This window comes from Diceros bicornis, chromosome 4 (assembly GCF_020826845.1).
Source record: "Diceros bicornis minor isolate mBicDic1 chromosome 4, mDicBic1.mat.cur, whole genome shotgun sequence".
Classification (NCBI taxonomy): domain Eukaryota; kingdom Metazoa; phylum Chordata; class Mammalia; order Perissodactyla; family Rhinocerotidae; genus Diceros; species Diceros bicornis.
The window spans coordinates 73,412,573-73,420,361 of NC_080743.1; the positions used below are offsets into that span (position 1 = coordinate 73,412,573).

At 43.9% G+C, this 7,789-nt stretch overlaps 2 long non-coding RNA genes across 2 annotated transcripts; one reads left to right on the forward strand and one right to left on the reverse strand.

The window, feature by feature from the left end:
- Positions 1 to 326: 326 nt before the first annotated feature.
- LOC131403659 (uncharacterized) lies at positions 327 to 1,344 on the reverse strand. The gene is made up of 3 exons (XR_009219456.1): positions 1,308 to 1,344; positions 867 to 925; positions 327 to 505 (listed from the first exon to the last, which is right to left on the reverse strand). It is a non-coding gene; the product is annotated as an uncharacterized LOC131403659 (long non-coding RNA).
- Positions 1,345 to 4,135: 2,791 nt separating this feature from the next.
- LOC131403668 (uncharacterized) lies at positions 4,136 to 4,605 on the forward strand. Its single transcript, XR_009219468.1, has 2 exons — positions 4,136 to 4,324; positions 4,540 to 4,605. It is a non-coding gene; the product is annotated as an uncharacterized LOC131403668 (long non-coding RNA).
- Positions 4,606 to 7,789: the final 3,184 nt, after the last annotated feature.

Below are 7,789 nucleotides of genomic sequence, written 5' to 3' on the forward strand. Positions count from 1 at the left end.
CTAAAATTCTAGGAACATGGCTGATATTTAAATTATTTCTGATGTGGGGAGAGCATCTTGAAGTCTAAAAAGCATTTAACTTATCAGATGAACCTATAAGACTAGTTACCAGAGAGGAAGGGGGCCAAGAGTGGGTGAAATGGGTAAGGCAGTCATTTGTATGGTGACAAATGGAAACTAGCCTTTTGGTGGTAAACATGACGTAGTGTATACGGAAGTCAAATTATAATGATGTACATCTGAAATCTACCTAATGTTATAAACTAATGCGACCTCAATAAAAAATAAAACATTGTAAGAAAAGAAGACTTCTTAAAGTTGCCTCTTTATTTCTCCAGCTGGCAAGGACACAGTCAGCAGTAGCTACTGATGTCAGCAGTTTCCTCTGGAGACATTGGCTGTGTTGACTGCTAGGAGCCAATATGGAGCCCAGGTGTTGGTTGTATCCTGAGATGCTGAAATATGGCTGAGGTCCAGGGTCACTGGGCCAAGACAGGTCATCCAGCTGTTGGGAGAAAACAGAGGGGAACCAGGACAACCATTGAGGTCATCCCTAGGCAGCATTGGTACTTCCTCCAATGAACCCACCACCACTACACTTCTCATGACTTCCTGGTTACTGGACTGAGCTCCATGAAAGTTGGGATAGTATTTTATTCATCTCTGTATTCATGGCTCCTAACACTGAGTCAAGCACTGAGGAAGCTCTTAGCAACATTCGCTCACTGATCGAATAAAAGCGGTTGCAAATCTCCAATCATCTCAACTACATTCCTATCCCAAATGTCCTGTCAAGGATGCTCTGCTTTCTCCCAGGATGCAACAAATCCCCTCCCTTAGAAAGGAGCCTGCCCTATGACACTCACCTGTGGTGAGCTCTGATGAAGATGGGACTGTCCTCAGGGATTCCTCTCAATGGTTCACCCTGTCATTAGGAAGAGATGTCCTCGGCCTACCTTCCCAGCATCTGGGCTGCCACAACACCCCAGTTTAGGAGAGCTACTACATTTTGTTGTAAGTATCTGATTATATTCTTCCTCCCACTGCTCTGATTTCCTCAGGGAAATATTATTGTCTGAAATCCAAGGTTTTAACAGAGCATAAGGAAACAGGCACTCGACAAATATTTAAGAGATAGGGTGTGTAAGCTGTTCTTAACTGTAAATGCAGAAGAATATTAGTATCACTCCTTCAGATGCAAGGTTCCCTGTACCCTGGCCCTTCCTGACCTGAGGGCACAACTGTTTAAAGTAAGAATGGGCATCTCCAACCCTTCTCCAAACATCAATTTGTCCCTCTAAGCTCACATTTACTTGGAGGGCATCCACTGTGAGGACTGCTCCAAGGTTGAGGCTGAGGGTTCTGAGGAAGAACTTCATGGTCGCATCCTCCTCCTCTTGGAATCGGTGCTTCCCAACAGGAGAAACCAACCTTGATCCATCCTTGGGTCTCCTTGGCTGTTGCACAGGTTCACCGTGGAGTAAGTCACTTTCCCAGTCCTCACTGCTCAGCTCAGGCTGATCCTTGAGGAGTGGATGATGCTGTCTGCATTCCTCAGTTTCCCTTGATTTTTCTGAACTCAACTTGTCTTTATTCTCACCTCCTTTGGCAAACACCTGCTCCACCAGTACCTTAATCTACAACAATGTATGAAGCCAACAAACAGTAGCATCCACCAAGCAAGAGTGATACGTTTGCAATTTCATGTCCATCTTTTGGAGAACATTTATTTATAGTGGTCCATCCATACCCGGAAAGGGTCTGTAGTTGTTTCAAAGAACAAAGCAGATAATAAGAACGCTGATGGTGATGGATGGTAAGAGCTAATATGTATTGAGTATTCACTATGTGCCAGGCACTGGGCTAAATGCTTTACCTGCACATCTCATGTAGACCTAGGACAAACCATGTGGGAAGAACTCCTATTCGACCCATTTTTAAATAAGAAATTGAGCCACAGAAAATGCAAGAAACTTAGTCAAAGTCACTCTGTTATGCAGTCAGGTCTGCACCTGCAACTTGTGAGACCAGAGTGCTCTCTTTTCGTGTTCTCCATTTTAGGGATTTCCAGCGAGAAAGAAAAATACCAGCCTCTGATGCCCTGCACTGACCTGACACTCACAGCCTGACCGTTTTGTTCTCTTGTTGGAAATAATCTCAGATACAGCATATCAACTTCAGACAATATTACTCTGAGATCTTGATAAAATGAAACAAAATGAGGCTATGTCATAATTTTGTTTAGGCACAGAGAAAACAAGGTCACTGTGCAACCTACAAAATTCCTAAACATCCTCCTCTTTTCATAAGAAAATGACTGTTACTTCTTTACTCCAATCATAGAATTACCCATGCTGACTAACAATATTCAATATAGAACAAACGCTGCTTCCACCCACCCTCCCTCAAATCACCCAACCAAAGCGCAAATCCTATAATAGGTTCTTTCTAACACCCTCTTACTTAGATCATGGGGTGCGTTCTTTCTGACCACAAGGAATAGAAAACCAACTTGTTTATTGAGAGGTGTATTCCTGATGATTTGGCTTAAGGGAATTGACACTAGCTTTCCAGGAATGAGCAGCTGTAAAAACCCAGCCTCAGGAAGAAAGGTTATACACACTATCTGTAAGAAACCCAGGCTCTGGAACTAACCCTTAAAAAAAAAATTCTTTCTACCAAACCCCTTTAGTAACAACGTGAACCTTCCGAGTTCAGGCAGGATTTTTCCACATCTGATTTAAAGTAGAGAGATTGAAGATAAGATTAAGAGAGAAGCTAGATAAGGGAGAATATGCAGCACAAATGTAGCTTAAAAGAACCTGGGATCAGTCAAAACCCAGTATCTCTAGCTGGGCTTGAACCACCAACCCCTCAGTTAACAAACGAATGAGCTCACCTGTTGCCCAAGGAAAGGCAGGCACTGGTCCTTTATGCGAGGTCTCTCTAGCCCCAAGCTGCTGAACCCTGGGCTCTTCTGCTTTTCTAACTTGGCCAGCTCCAGAGAAGGAGCCCAAGAATCCTGTGGAGATGTCTATAGCTACTGTAATGTGACATCATAAGAAACGGAATTTTCTGTTGGTGACAAAGTTACAGGACTTTCATGTGCCCACATTCAAACGGAAATGATTTCACTCATATGTGGAAGATAAAGATATGTGGCTACCAGAGGGGAAGAGGGGAGAGGGGAGGGTGAAAGAGAGAAAGGTATACATGTGTCCAGTGACAGATGGCAACTAGACTTTTGGTAGTGAACACGATGTAGCCTACACAGAAATCAAAATATAATGATGTACACCTGAAAATTCTATAATGTTATAAACCAATGTTACATCAATAAAACCAGTTAATTAATTAATTAAATGCTACATTTCTTTAAGAGATTAGCCAAAATAAAGATGTCATTATCCCGTGCAACTTAAACACAGGATGTTTTGCAATGCTTTTCTCTGGATCCTGTAGCAAAGGCTGTTCTACCCTGTTTTGGTGCACGGTGGCCTCCACCAAAGGCATCAAGGACTTGGCAGGCTCCTTCGTAGTGGGGTCTCCTCCTACGAAGGTGCATAGCACTTCCCTCCCTTCCTCTTCCCACTAAACTGTGGGACACTGCTCCCAACTCTTTCCCCCTGGTGAGCCTGAGACTGTCATAACAGCTCTTTTTTGTTCCTGGAAATCCTGTTCCTCTTATCTGGACTTAACCAGATACGCCTTTGGGTTTATCTTTCTTCCCTGAAAATTTTTGCTCTGATTTCTAGAATACATACCAAGCATGATCCTGCAAATCTTTTTCCTTGTTGTTCTTATTCCTACTATTATGGTTTTCATTCTCAAGAATGCTATTTCTAAATTGGTCTCCAGATGAAGAGGAATCAACAGAGACCAGGCATTGGACTCCACAGGCCGCTTAGACCTGGAGGGTGACAACATCACTCCCCGCTATGTCTGCTGACCAGCCACTGGCCGGGAGGGTGGAGAGGGAGGGAAAAGGTGGGGGCAGGGGGCGGGGCGTGGGGAAGGAAGGCAGCCGCGAACGACGCCCGGCAAGGGGCGTGTCTCATGTAGATGAGGCAGCGCCAAGGGCTGCTGTTTAGGGATCTGTTGCTCACACTCTATATAACTTCCTAGTCCACGGGGGCCACGTGCAGGAGTGTTGCTTGAATTTGAGGCAAGTTTTGCGTAGAGGAGCTCCGGGGCTGGGAGTGGGGGAGGTGCTAGAGACCGTGAGTGGACAGTGTAAGGAATATAAGGCTACTCAAGGGTGGCAGGCAGCAGCTTTGTGCGCGACGTACTACGAATATCCCCCAAATGGGCGTACTTCCTCAGGGTAAGTTGCTCAGTCCTGCCTCATATTTTCTTATTTCCGCCTTTTTCTTAACTATGCGGAATTAACTTTGTAATATAGAATAGAGTCTCGGTGCACGGGCTTAATTTTTTTGGGATTTAGGGGGAGCTGTGTTAATCCCGAGCTTCTAGCTCCCTTTTCTACTTTTTGGTTCTTCCCATCTTTCCTCTTCCCTCCTTCCAAATTTACCACTCTAGCTCTTCGGCTGACTCAGTACTGTGGGCATGAGGTTCTCTCCTGCACATTTCATAAGGCCTGCCACAGACTCCAAAAGAGAAACAACCTTGGCCAGGTAGAGTGTATTTATTGTTTTGCTTTGCTGTTGTTGCTGCCAGCTATTGTTTTTTCCTTTGTTGTTGCTCTGTTAGTGTGTGTGTGTGTGTTTCCATGTGTTTACTTTAGGGGTGAGCTTTTGGGGACACATGAGAAAGTGGATGCTGGGGACCTCAGGACATCTTCGTAGATTCTACCTCTTCTCTTGTTGTATGTTGACTTCTGTTGGAGGCCACTGTCCCCTCAGCTCTGCATTTGGGCATTTCCTGTCTAATGGCTTTGAGATACTTGGAATGCTCTGGCCACCCTGCCTTTGAGGTGCTCTGCCCTGTAGGCCTACAAAATACCCGGGGGTAATTTGGGAAGTCTTCTCTGCCACCGTTACCACACACACTTCCTGCTTTGAAAGGCCCCATGAGTTAGGACACTTCTCTGCACCCTCCCCCTCCCCTCCTCCCCACCAAAAAAAGCTTGGCACCTCTTTCCATGGCTCTAGGATGCTCTGGGTTCAAGCTCCTCAGAGATACCCCTGTTGGCCCAGGGACAATAGGTCAGGGCTGTGGTTGCCAGCACTGTCTCTATCAGACACGGCCTCCTCCAGTCCTGTTGCCACCACTTGTCTGGTTGGGACCAGGGGCCACCCCCTATGCTTTCCTCATGGGTCATATGGATGTAATAGTACCCCACACCTCATAGTGTTGTAGAGATTGAGAAGACAGTTGTGGCACAAGAAAAAGTCATCGAATACCCTTGATACCATATACCACATACCATATATTGAGCAATTATGTACCAAGCTTATTAAAAACCTCTGAAGTCCTAGCCAGAAGTTGCTCAATGAGGAAAAGCTAGTTTTCAGATAAGGATTTATTTTTAATTTACTTGTACAATGGGAACCGTTTTATCAATAGGACTAAATTAAGGTAGTATATATTCTATAAAAAAATATTACCATGAATAGAGAAATCACGGGTTCTCTAGAAAAAATGAGATGACTTATTGAGAACAAAGAGTGCTGCTCAACTCCATTGGTCCTCAGAAAAACAAGAGTCTCTTCATGCAATTAAACAAGCTGTACATATGTCTCTGCCTCTAAGCTCAGGTAACAATGCAGACCTTCAGTTTACAGGCTGAAGTGACTGGAGTTGATGATAGTGACCACAAGATCAGGGAAATATGGCTTTAGGCACTTGGAGTTGCAAAAGGGCACATGCAAAAGAACAATACTTTTGTTCTTTGGAAGGCACTTGAGCCACATATTTATCCATAAAGGCCATTGAATATTTAATCCATGATCTGCCAGTCACACTGTACACTGATTATCCTGGTTTGACTTTGATCACCAGTGACTGTTTTAAGAAAGGTCAGGGAATTGGATAAGAGCACATCCACCTGAAATGGAGTTAACACAAAAGATTGGGTTGCCAAATCAGACCTACAAAAATCATAAATCTTAGCCAGTATCAAGTTTTACTCACATTTTCAGAGATAAAATTAATGGTGAGACACAAGCAAAGCAAGAAGTCTGAGACCACCAACACTAAATGCAAGAACCTACTTCCCACATTAGGACCTGCTCTGGTACAGACTGAACATTCGTGGTCTCTCAGTGATGCATGAAGTCATCGCTTACACAAAATGGAGCTGTGTGTGGTCATCTCCTGTGCTGATACTAACACAACCGATGTGACAGTTTCTAGGGACCTAGGCCACATAAATCCCCAGATTCTGTGTTTGATTCCTTCAATAGTTCTACACAGACCAGATGCACGCTACCAAGGGCATTCCATGGGTAAGGACTCTCCCACTAGTAACTACCATTACTGTATTTGCCAGGAGGTTCTTCACTAGATGTTTACAAGAAAAAAGGACTGGGATACCTTTCTTTCTTTCCAGCCATCCCCCACTGAAGGGAAATAATGGCAACTGGAAGGAACAATGTTTCTCTTTTTTTCCCCAAATTGTCTACGTGGAGTTTTTAGGCACAGCTTGTAAGTGAGCAGGAATTCCATTTTCTTTCTCTGAGAAAAGGTCCAGTGGTTTCTCCCAGCATTGCTCATTTGTCAGTGCCAGATTTCAGAGACATGGCAGCTAAGCATATTATCCTTAGAAATGGCATGATGACAATCATTTGTGGAATCAACCCACTTATGAGCATGCCATCTTTTTGCTATCCTCTCCCCCTTTTCCATTTATGACCTGTTTAATCTATATCCTTCCCCCAATGATGGAGCCAGCTCAGATGTACTGCTTAACCTAGAGGTGGGGCCCAGGAGAAACATATACATGCCCATAAGCGGGCTGCATTCAAAGTTAGACATAATTTGCATACATGTAGTTATAAACTAGCCTAAAGTATCATTAGGAATATGCACTGTCAAATTTAATGGTATGGATTTTGTATATTTTGCATTGATGTCAACTTCCTTGGTACAAATATGTTCAGACTTAGGCATGGGACCATGAGATCAGACAAAATGAAAGAAAAACTGTGTGAAGTGTGAAAGCTATGAACTTATCTAAGTTATATACCTAGTTATATCATTGCTTTCTCCCTTAGTCCCTCATTTCCCCCTGCAGAACCTAGAAAACTTTTTGATGGAGTTTACTTACTTGCCAACAGATTCAATCTGAGGACATAAGAATTTAAACTGTTAACCCAAACTTTCCATGTTTTCCCATAATCTGTTTCGAATACCAGGTATTGCAATTGCCATTTCCCATTTTAGGGAGACCACTGCAGTGAGGGTGATGAGTAATGTGGGATATCCATGTAATATTATGTTTCTCTGTCTAGTTCTGTACTCAGCATGTCAACTTTTGTCTGCTAGGGCCTTTAACCACACACAGGAAACCCAACAAATCTTCAAAGTGTAGGGTATCTGGGTAGAGCTTGGGAAATGTCAGCCAACACAGGATTCTCTCAGAGCTCAGAATGGCTCTCCATCTGGCAGGACTTTAAGCAGTTCCCCTATTCTTTCCTTAGGGTGAGTAACTCCAGGTTCCTGATCCAGACACCTTATGATAGCCAAGGCAACACACACACACACACACACACACACACCCCACTGTTTTTGTGTTGGCAAAATTTCATAGTGGCAGAATCCATCTTACTAAAACCGGGTACTGAGACCTGCCTAACCTGGGGAAATGCGGCACATCACCTGGCCAGAG